The sequence below is a fragment of the Phyllostomus discolor genome, chromosome 10 (assembly GCF_004126475.2).
Source record: "Phyllostomus discolor isolate MPI-MPIP mPhyDis1 chromosome 10, mPhyDis1.pri.v3, whole genome shotgun sequence".
NCBI classification, from domain to species: Eukaryota; Metazoa; Chordata; class Mammalia; order Chiroptera; family Phyllostomidae; genus Phyllostomus; species Phyllostomus discolor.
In genome coordinates, this window is record NC_040912.2 from 8,207,043 (window position 1) to 8,218,970 (window position 11,928).

Below are 11,928 nucleotides of genomic sequence, written 5' to 3' on the forward strand. Positions count from 1 at the left end.
AATGATCGATGACTAGATGAGCAAGTAGTCCACCTTATGAGTACTCAGGGAAATACAAATGAAACCCCACAAAGAGATACCACTGCAGATCAGCAAAAATGTGAATCCCCGGGGAGACCACAGCGTTGGAGACAATGTGGAACGAGGGCCTTTGATGCTGTGCTGCTGGGGGACCCACGGCAGCACCCCTCGGAAGGGCAAGCTGGATTAACTAAGAATGTCCAGATGCGCGTGTTCACACGTGTATGCCACAGAGAAACGTGCACAGGTGAGTGGGATGTGCACTCCGGCTCGGTCACAGCAGCACGTTCTGCACGGTAGCTCCCCCTGGAACAGCTGCTGCCCCCTACAGCAGATGGGGGGCACTGCGGCCGAGTACGCAGTGGAGTGGGGTTACCGGGCAGTGAAAGAGAATGATTTGTTAACAACCAAAATTAACCAGAAAAGACATACAACAAATGCTGCAACTCCATTGATACCAGTTCAAAAACAGACAAAAAAAAATCAACCGTGCTGTTTGGACTACAAACACAAGAGGAAGGAGGTAAAATTATACAGAAATGACTGTCTCACCCTGGCTGGTGGCTCAGTTGGTTAGAGCATCCTCCTGATATGCCAAGGTTGTGGGTTTGATCCCCACCCAGGGCTCACACAAGCATCAACCAATGAGTGCATAAGTAAGTGGAACAACTAATCTCTCTCAGATCAATACATAAAAATTTGTTTATTTTTATCGTATTTTTTCGTTACCATTTAGTCCCCTTATACCCCCTCCACCCTGCCATCACCACACTGTTGTCCATGTCCATGAGTCCTTTTTCCTTCTTGCTCAGTCGCTCCACTCCTAACCTCCCCCAACCCTCTAGCTGTCAGCCTGCTCTCTGTCATCGAGTCTCTGTTTTGCATGTTAGTTCAGTTTGTTCATTAGATTCCACATATGAATGAGATCATACAGTGTTTGTCTTTCCCCGACTGGCTTATTTCACTTAGCACAATGTTCTCTGGTCCTTTCATACTGTCACAAAGGGTAAAACTTTCTTCTTTTTTATGGCTGAGTAGTATCCCATTGTGTAAATAGTTGTTTTATCTACTCATCTATTGAAGGACACTTGGGCTGCTTCCATATCTTGGTGATTGTAAATAATGCTGCAGTAAACATAGGGGTGCTTATGTTCTTTCAGATTAGTGTTTTGGGTTCCTTCAGATATATTCCCAAAAGTGGGACCGCTGGGTCAAAAGGCAGATCCATTTTTAATTTTTTGAAGTATCTCCATACTGCTTTCCACAGGGGCTACACCAATATACATTCCCACCAACAGGGCACTAGGGTCCCCGTTTCTCACTCCCTCACCAGCACTTGTTGGTTGTTGATTTATTGACGATGGCCATTCTGACAGGTGTGAGGTGCTATCTCATTGTGGTTTTAATTTGCCTCTCTCTGATGGCTAGTGATATTGAGCATATTTTCATATGTCTATTGGCCATCTGCATGTCTTCTTTGGAGAAGTGTCTATTCAGGTCCTTCACCCATTTTTAATGGGGTTGTGTTTTTTTTGTTTTTTTTTTTAGTGTTGAGTTTTGTAAGTTCTTTATAATTTTTGGATATTAACCCCTTAACAGATGTATTGGCAAATATGCTGTCCCAATTCTGTGTGTTGTCTTTTTATTTTGTTGATATTTCCCTTTGCTGTGAAAAGAATTTTTAGTTTGATGTGGTCCCATTTGTTTGTTTTTTTTTTTTTCTCTTGTTTCCCTTGCCTGGGGAGATATATCTGATAAAATATTGCTGCGAGCTATGTTTGAGATTTTGCTATGTTTTCTTCTAGGATTTTTATGGTTTTTGGTCTAATGTTTAAATCTTTAGTCCACTTTTAATTTATTCTTGTGTGTTGTAAGGGGGTGGTCTAATTTCATTTTTCTGCACATATCTGTCCAATTTTCCCAACAGTATTTATCGAATAAACTACCTTTAGCCAACTGTATGTACTTGCTTCCTCTGTCAAATATTAATCGACTGCAAAGGTGTGGATTTATTTCTGAGTTCTCTATTCTGTTCCATTGATCTATGTGTCTGTTTTTAGGCCAGTACCATGCTGTTTTGATTACTATGGCCTTGTGGTATAGTTTCATGTTAGGTAGTGTGATTCCTCCAACTTTATTCTTTCTCAGATCACTGTTGCTATGTGGGGCATTTTGTGGTTCCATATAAATTTTTGAAATATTTGTTTTACTTCTGTGAAATATGTCATTGGAATCTTGATAGGAATTGTGTTGAATCTATAGATTTCTTTGGGCAGTGTGGACATTTTAATGGTTTAATTAATTCTTCCTTTCCATGAAAACAGCATGTGCTTCCCCTTATTTAATCCACTATTTGTATCTTCTTCAATTTCTTTCTTCAATGTCCTATAATTTTCCAGGTACAAGTCATTTACAACCTTGATTAGGTTGATTCCTATGTATTTCATTCTTCTTGAAGTGATTATAAATGAGATTATTTTCTTAATTTCCATTTCTGTTAGTTCATTATTGGCATGTAAAAATGCAACTGATTTCTGGATATTAATTCTGCATCCTGCTACTTTGCTGAATTCATTTGTCAGTTCTAGTAGTTTCTTCATGGAATCTTTGGAATTCTCTATGTACAGTATTATGTCTTCTGCAAATAAATACTTCTTCCTTTCCAGTTTGGATGTCTTTTACATCTTCTTCTTGTCTGATTGTTATGGCTAGGACTTCCTGTACTGTGTTGAATAAGAGAGGTGTAAGCAGCATCTCTGTCTTCTTCCCAGTCTCAAAGGGAACACTTGTAGTTTTTGCCCATTGAGTATGTTGCTGGCTGTGGGTTTGTGATATATGGCCTTTATTATGTTTAGGTATATTCCCTCTATTTACATTTTGCTGAGAGGTTTTTATTTGATCACAAATGGATGTTGGATACTATAAGATGCATTTTCTGCATGTATTGATAATGATTATATTGTTTTTTTTATCCTTCATTTTGTTTATGTGATGGATCACATTTATTTGTGAGTGTTGTACCAAATTTTCATTCCCACAATAAATCCCACTTGATCATGGTGTATGATCTTTTTGAGGCATTGCTGTATTTGGTTTGCTAATATTTTGTTGGGGATTTTATCATCTGTGTTCATCAGGGATATTGGCTTATACATTTTTTTAAGTGTCTTTGTCCGGTTTTGGAATTAGGATAATGCTGGTCTCATAAAATGAGCTTGGGAACCTTCTCTCCTCTTGAATTTTTTGAAATAGTGTGAGAAGGAGAAGTGTTAGTTCTTCTCAGAATGTTTGGTAACATTCACTTATGAGCTACCAGGTCCAGGGCTTTTGTTTATTGGGAGTTTTTTGATTACTGCTTCAATTTCACTAGGGGAAATCTGTCTATTCAGATTCTCTGATTCTTCCTGATTTAGTTTTAGAAGATTGTTATGTTCCTAGGAATTTATCCATTTCATCCAGTTTGTCCGGGTTGTTGGTGTCTAGTTGTTCATACTATTTTATTACAATCCTTTGTATTTATTTCATTGGTGCTGGTTATTTCTCCTCTCTCATTTCTGATTTTATTTGGGTCTTCTTTTTTTTTTTTAAATATATTTTATTGATTATGCTATTACAATTGTCCCATTACCCCCTTTCATTCCCCTCCACCCTGCATACCCTCTCCCACCCACATTCTCCCCCATTTTAGTTCATGTCCATGAAGTAAGTTCTTTAACTTCTACATTTCCCATACTATTCCTGCCCTCCCCCTGTCTATGTTCTACCTACCATCCATGCTACTTATTCTCCATACCTTTTCCCCCTTTTTCCTCCTCCCACTCCCCTGTTGCTAACCCTCCATGTGATCTCCATTTCTGTGATTCTGTTCCTGTTCTAGTTATTTGCTTAGTTCATTTTTGTTTTTGTTTTAGGTGTGGTTGTTAATAATTGTGATTTGCTGTCATTTTACTGTACATGTTTTTGATCTTTTTCTTAGATAAGTCTCTTTAACATTTCATATAATAAGGGCTTGGTAATGATGAACTCCTTTAACTTGACCTTATCTGAGAAGCACTTCATCTGCCCTTCCATTCTAAATGAAAGCCTTGCTGGACAGAGCAATCTTGGATGTAGGTCCTTGCCTTTCATGACTTGGAATACTTCTTTACAGCCCCTTCTTGCCTGCAAGGTCTCTTCTGAGAAATCAGCTGACAGTCTGATGGGAACTCCTTTGTAGGTTACTGTAGGTTACTGCCTCCTTATCTCTTGCTGCTTCTAGGATTCTCTCCTTCATTTTAATCTTGGGTAATGTAATTATGATGTGCCTTGGTGTGTTCCTCCTTGGGTCCAACTTCTTTGGGATTCTGAGCTTCTTGGACTTCCTGGAAGTCTATTTCCTTTGCCAGATTGGGGAAGTTCTCCTTTATTATTTGTTCAAATAACTTCACTTGTTGCTCTTCCTCTTCCCCTTCTGGTACCCCTATAATTCAGATATTGGAACATTTAAAGATGTCCTGGAGATTCCTAAGCCTCTCCTCATTTTTTTTTTTAATTCTTGTTTCTTCATTCTTTTCTGTTTGGTTGTTTCTTTCTTTCTTCTGGTCCACTCCATTGATCTGAGTCCCAGTTTTCTTGCCATCACTATTGGTTCCCTGTGCATTTTCCTTCATTTAGTGTAGCCTTCATTTTTTCATCTCATTTGCGACCAAATTCACCAATTCGTGAACATCCTGATCACCAGTGCTTTGAACTGTGCATCTCATAGGTTGGCTGTTTCTTCGTCATTTAGTTGTATTTGTTCCAGTGCTTTGATCTGTTCTTCCATTCGGCCTTTTTTTTTTTTTTTTTTTTTTTGGTCTCATTGCGCCTGTTATGTATGAGGGGCGGAGCCTTAGGTGTTCACCAGGGCAGGGCAACCCAGTCGCTGGGCTGTGATGCTGTATGTGGGGGCAGGGGCCAAGAGGGAGCAATGGTGCTTGCTCTACTCTGTCAGGTTTCAGTCCCTTGCGCTGCTTCGCCCAAGCAAACTGGGCCCTTCTGGTGCTGATTCCCATGTGGGTGGGCTTGTGCACGTTCTAGGACCCCATGGGTCTTTCCAACGAACTCTCCTGTGAGGCTGGGAGTCTCTCCCTGCGCCTCAACCCCCCACAGTGTTTTCAATCGATGTTTTTGAGGCTTTATTTCCTGGTGCTGGGACCCTGGGTTTTGCCTGATTAATCAGTCTGGATGAGTGTCTATTTTAACTCCTTGGTTGTTGGACTTCCATACAGTTCAATTTTCTATCAGTTCTGGTTGTTATTTTGTTTCCAAATTGTTGTTGTCCTTATTTTGGTTGTGTGAGGAGGCACAGTGTGTCTACCTATGCCTCCATCTTGGCCAGAAGTCCTCTTTTTTCTTGATGAGTCTGGTTAAAGTTTTGCCAATCTTATTTATCTTTTCAAAGAACCAGTTCTTGGATTCGTTGATCCTTTTTGTCATTTTTTAAAAAGATTTTATTTATTAACTTTCGGAGAGGGGAAGAGAGAAAGAGAGGGAGAGAAACATCAGTGTGTGGTTGCCTCTCATGCATTCCCCAGTGGGGACCTGGGTCACATGTGCCCTAACTGGGAATCGAAATGGCGACCCTTTGGTTCACAGGCTGGCATTCAGTCCACTGAGCCACACCAGCCAGGGCCCTTTTTGTCATTTTTAGACTTCATTTATTTAGATTTAAGACTTCATTTATTTACATTTTTTATATTTCATTTATTTCTGCTCTAATAGGAATTGTTTCCTTCTTTCTACTCACATTGGGCTTTGTATGTTGTTCCTTTTCAAGTTCCTTTAAGTGTAAAGTTAGATTGTTTACACTTTTTTTTTTTTTTTTTGGATAGGCCTGTAATGCTATGAATTTCCCTCTTAGGATTGCTTTCTCTGTGTCCCACAGATTTTTTATTGTTGTGTTCTCATTTTCATTTGTTTCTAGGTACCTTTTGATTTCTTCCTTGATCTCTTTGTCGATCCATTCTTGTTCAATAACATGCTATCTAGCCTCCAGGTCTTGTGTATTTTTCATCATTCTTTTTTTAATTTCATTTTTTTAAATTTATTTTTTAAAAATAAAAATACTTTTTGCAGCAGATATATGGGTCTTGTTTTTCTATCCATTCAGCTACTCTATGTCTTTTGTTTGCAGCATTTAAGCCATTTATATTTAAGGTGCTTATTGATTGATACATATTTATTTAGTGCCATTTTGTTGTTAGAGTATTTTCCTGTTTTCTTCTTTCTTTACCTCTTTAAGCTAGCCCTTTAACATTTTTTGTAGTACTAGTTTGGTGTTAACAAACTCGTTTAGTTTTTTCTTCTCTGTGAAGCTCCTTATTTCTCCTTTGATTTTAAATGATACCTTTCCTGGGTAAAGTAGCCTTGGTTTTAGGTTCTGGCTTTTCATCCCCTTGAATATTTCATGCCACCCCCTCTGGCCTGAAATGATTCTGTTGAGAAATCAGATGACAGTCTAATTGGTGTTGCCTTGTAGGTAACTACCTGCTTTTCTCTTGCTGCTTTCAGCACTCTCTCCTTGTTAAGCCTTGTCACTTTAATCGTGATGTGTCTTGGTGTAGGCTTCTTTTGGCCCATCTTGTTTGGGATGCACTTCCTGGACTTGTGTGTCTTTTTCCTTCACCAAATTGGGAAGTGTTCAGACATTTTTTTTTTAATTTTTAAAGATTTTATGTATTTATTTTTAGAGAGAGGGGAAAGAGGGAGAAAGAGAGGGTGAGCAACATTGATGTGTGAGAGACATATTGATTTTTTTCCCTCTCACATATCCCCACCTGAGGACCTGGCCCACAATCCAGGCATGTGCCCTGACTGGGAATCAAAGCAGCAACCCTCCAGTTCACAGGCCGGCACTCAGTCCACTGAGCCACACCAGCCAGGGCTCAGTCATTATTCAAATAGGTTCTCAATCCCTTACTCATTCTCTTCTCCTTCTGGTATTCCCAATATGTGGATGTTGTTATGCTTCATGTTGACCCAAAGCTTTCTTAAGCTTGCCTCATTTTTTAACTTTTTTTCTTTTTGCTGCTCTGATTGGGTGTTTTTTTTTTTTTTTCTATCTTTACTGACTCAAATCCTCTGCTTCACCTAACCTACTGTTTATTCCTTCCACTGTATTATTCATTTCAGATATTGCTTTATTTCCAATTGGTCCTTTTTAATGGTTTCTGTGTCCTTTTTCATGCTGTTGATTATCCTTATAATCATTACCCTAAACTCTCTGATAAATTGTTTACCTCCACTTCATCTAGTTCTTCTGGAGAATTCTCTTGTTCTTTCATTTGGGGTCTGTTTCTTTGTTTTCCCATTTTGGCTGCCTCTTTGTGTTTGTTTCCATGTAATGAGTAGATCTGCAAGACTCTGGTGCAGGTCTAAGTCAAACCCTGCCTGTGACTGGCTCTGAGCTGCTGGGAGCACAGCTTATGGCTCCCTCTGCTGGGCCTGTTTGTGTGCAGAAAGAACCAGGCTGTGCAAAAAGACCGACTTGGATTGGCACCAGGCCTGGGGGGATTGGCCCCTGCAGGCAGACTTTCTGTAGGGATAATCAGTGAACATCTTCCAGCTGTACTCTTCAGCGGTGGGGCTTAAGCACCACGAGGCGGGGCAGAGTAATCTGTGAAGGTGGGGCTGTTGCTTCCGGTCAGGCTGATGCCATTCGGAGAGGAGTGCTCTGCTTTAGGGAGATGGCTCCTGCAGTATGGGGAATGACTCAGCACAGGCATCCTGGTGGCTGTTCCTTCACTTCTCTCCCCAGAGCCACCAACCTCAGACTCTCCTCAAGTGTCTAGTCCACTCTGCCCTCTGCCAGAGCACATGGTAAGTGGCTGCAAATGGAATTTTGTGCATTGGCCCTTTAAGAGCTCTCTGGGTCTCCTGTCATCTCTCCCTGTCGGACAGAAACCCTGCTGCTTTTCACAGCCATGTTATTTTGGTTCCTTTCCTGGTTCTGGTGCTGTAGGCTGAGTAGCTCAGCTAGAGCTCCATACTTCTCAGGGAGAAGCCCCCAGCCACTGGAATATCCTTCCAGCACTTCAGCTGCTGCCCGTGGGAGCCAGCCAGTCCTCTCATGCCTCCTCCGCAGTCCCTACCAGTCTCGTATTGAAGTAGCTTCTTCTGTCTGTCTGTCTATGGCTTCTCTCTAGTTGGTGTTCTGTTTGTTATTCAGGATGATTTGTCTATAATTTAGTTGTAAATCCAGTTTGGTCCTGTGACAATTAGTGTAGCTTCCACTTACTTCTCCGCCATCTTTGGGGGATCCCAAATAAAAAATTTTCTTAAAATGCTAAGTACCACATACTTCTAGAGGAGGAAGAGTATGGCCTGGGAGAGACACACGGGTGAGGGTTTTCAGGTGCTGGCGATATGCCATTTCTCACCTGGGTTGTGGATGCATGAATGGTTCCCTGACATTCATTTCAGTGTGTTTCTTGTTCTTTTCTGTATGTTTTCCACACTTAAGTTGCCCATCCCCTTTCTTTTTTACTAACTGCAAATCTCCAAGACTGGGAGCACTTATGTATGAAATGCTCCATCAGTGCTCAGTTCAAGTGCTGTAGAAAGGACTCGAAGTAGCCCCAGGGGAGGCCCTCATGAGGAAGAGAGGCTGGAGCTGGGTCTCTGATTAGTGTCTGTTACAGGTTCTCTTAATAATGCTTCTCTGACAACCCGAGGGTGGGAAGGCAGAGGCACCGCAGAGGTGTCAGATGGCCAGGGGGCAGGCTCGTGGAGGCCAGGCATCAGCAGCGAAGCTAATGGGACAGGGGTGACTGTGTGGTGGCCCCAGCGTGCCTGGTTTAGGCATTTGGATCTAGTGCTGGAGACACTGAGGGTTACCGTGCAGTGCAGTGCACATTAAAAACGTCCTCGTGTTTCAGGGAGATGAGTCTGGGTGTGGAGGGTAGAGAGGAGTGCAAATAGGGAAACCAGTCCTTCGGGCACAGCACACTGGGGATGCTGGGAGTAAAGCTACAGAGAGACAGCACTGGAGCATGTGAGCAAGCAGGCAGAGGGAACTGAGCGACTGTCAAATATTAGGTCCCCTGAAAAGGGGGGATGCCCACAGTGCCCAGCTCTCCGCCCCAGTTACCCCTTCAGCTCCACGGTGTCCACAGTCCATGCCAGAGAACATTGGGCCCTTCAGCTGAACCCTGGGCTCAAGGAAGCAGGCCTCCCCAGGGGACAAAGGAGTCTGCTTCTTCTGTGAGACACAGCACAAAGCTCCTGTTTTGTAGAAAAGCATGGCACCTAGACTCGTGCGTGAAAATGTGCCAGCCGTCAAGGAAATGGCGAAGGGCTATTATGCACCTCCCCAGTCCAGGGGCCGCTCACAAATGAGGGAGCGCGCCTGCGGGGCCACCAGCTTGAAAATGGAGCCACCGCCTTGAGCAGTGTCGGAATGAGAGGTGACGTCAGCCAGGAGTCCTCCGGGCCATTCTGGGCGCAGCTCTCTTAGGGAACCACCAGCACCCACGCTGACACCATGAAGGGGACCTCTCAGGAGGCAGGGCAAGCACAAATGTAGGCAGGACAGACGGGTAACTTTATTCTTATTTTCCTTTATAAAATAGAGATACAGTAGGAATTTTGCAATTCGGCGTGATTAGACGTGATTTGTAATTTTTAACATTCTTTTTAAACGAATGGCAACAGAAACAGAGACCTGGTATAAATGATACAATTTACTAGAGCAAAGAGAAAGTGCCGTCCTGATCAAAACACGCGCCACAGCGAATCTTCCTCAGGAAAACTTTCTAAGATTTCTAAGCTAGACTTCCCTAGAAAGGGTATGTGGGAAGCCTTGAATTGCAAATATTTAAACTGTTTTTCTAACCACTAAATGCCTTGACCAACTTGTTCATCAAATGCTTCCAGAGTTGAGGAACAAATGACCGAGTGCCCTGAAAACGACCCTATTTTTCCAGCTGTCAATTACTAATGTCTCAAGAAAGCAAAGTATTCTCTAAGCACAGAAGCTCTTGAAAAACTTCCACGACCTTTCCTGGCTCAGTACGTCACTGAAATGTTCAAATGTTTGCACTGCTCACACAGAGATGCCAGCAGCATCCTGTGTGTGTGAGAAGCTGATGAAGACTGGAAAACCCCTAAGTGGTGTCCCATGTATGTGACTTAAATATATAGTTTCTATATCTTTAATTTAAGTAAAAAGGTAAACTTTAGAACAGCACAGAAATACAAATGTATTATTTTACAAAATATATCCAACCCCTTATACGTGCACGATATTTATAATTCTGGTGTCACCATACAAGGGAGCTAGTTTCTTCTCCTTCATATATGAAAGCAGGAAGTCACGTGTACAAAGGTGTTTATGTGAAAAGAACAAAGATTCACATTCCTCTTCTTTGTCCTTGATGGAATGTTGGAAATTATGAAAAGACAATTCCAATGTTCTGAATTGAAGTTCAAAGACTTGGAATGGACAAATTCCTAGTGGCACATTGCACACTACATGGAATAACCGTCATGTTCTAGGAACCAGGGCTGTGTTCTCTGTCATGAAAGGCTCCCCCAGGACGGGTGGGAGGCCCCGAACACCGAGACGCCTCTGGTCAGAGAATCAGATCATGAAAACGTGGCTGCCATTTCGAGCCCCAACCAAATCCCTGATAAAATAACCGGCCACACTCAGCGGTCACCATCCAACAGGCTGCTTTCCCAAACTGCTGGAGCAGACGCGAGTTCTTGAGACTCAGGATCTGCCGGCTGGCTTCTCTCGGAGCCCAAGGCTCCCGAACACAGCCCCCGGCCCAGGGGGAGGCAGGGGAGGCGGGGGTGGGGTGGGGTAGGGGATGGGACCACCGACTGCAGCTTCCACAAAACACGAAAGAAGAACAAAACCTGCTTGCCAGGAAGGTAACATTCCAGCTTCACTTAAACTTGTAACTGGCAGATTCAAAGGAGAACTTCTTTGTAACAGGATCCTGACCACCTTTATCATATTAAATGCTCCCTGTTCCTCAGCCTGGCAATGACTTCTCATTTCTTCCTTCCTCCTAATTTGCTTTCTCCTTGCCTTTCCAAATGACAAAGAAAATCATTCCCGCCCCCACCCCGCCCCAAATTCAATGCTAACCTCGAACTCCGAAAGCAAGAGGAGGCTGCGGAAACCACGTCATATGGCCTGGTTTGCTGCCCGAGGATGTTGCCACCCTGTTTCTTAAAGCAAAAAGGAGTGGGCTCGTTTGAAAGCTTGGGGGCTCATAAGCCACTAATGGTTCGGGGTCATACCATTCACACTGATTGTATGAGCCCAACGCAGAACAACTCGGAACCCATACTCTGACGTGCAGTGTTCTCCACGCACCCAGTCCAAGCCACGGTAGCTTTAGCTCCTCTTTTCCTGACCTGCGTCACTGTCGTTACGGGGCCTCCTAGGAATGAATGACAGCATGCCAGGGACTTTTTCCAAACACTACTTTGCAGTTGCCTGGACAAACAGTGAGGCCGCCACCAAGCGACAGATGTGGCCTGTGTCCTGGGCGCACCTTGCAAAGGCCCGTCCAAGCCTCATTCCTCAGGCCTGCTTACAAACCCTCGGCCCTCGGGCACTAAAGCCCCACAGCCAGCTTCGCCAACCCCCGTGCACACCTTTACCGGTGACGTGTCTGAAATTGGCCTGGCGTTGGCCCGTGTGGCTCACAGAGCCAGTGCCTGCAGGGGCCTGCTGCTGCCGGTGTGGCCCCCAGCGGGGGCCTGGGACCCAAGCCTGAAGCACACGGGCCCCCAGGTCCTGGGGCCTGGCTGCCTGCCTTCCACTGGGCCAGCTCTCCCGGGACCCCGCCACCAACGTCACAGCCTCTGCTCCCTGAAACCCCACGCCTCCAGGAACCTGAAGGCAAGAGGGTCAGGGTCCTCAGACCATTC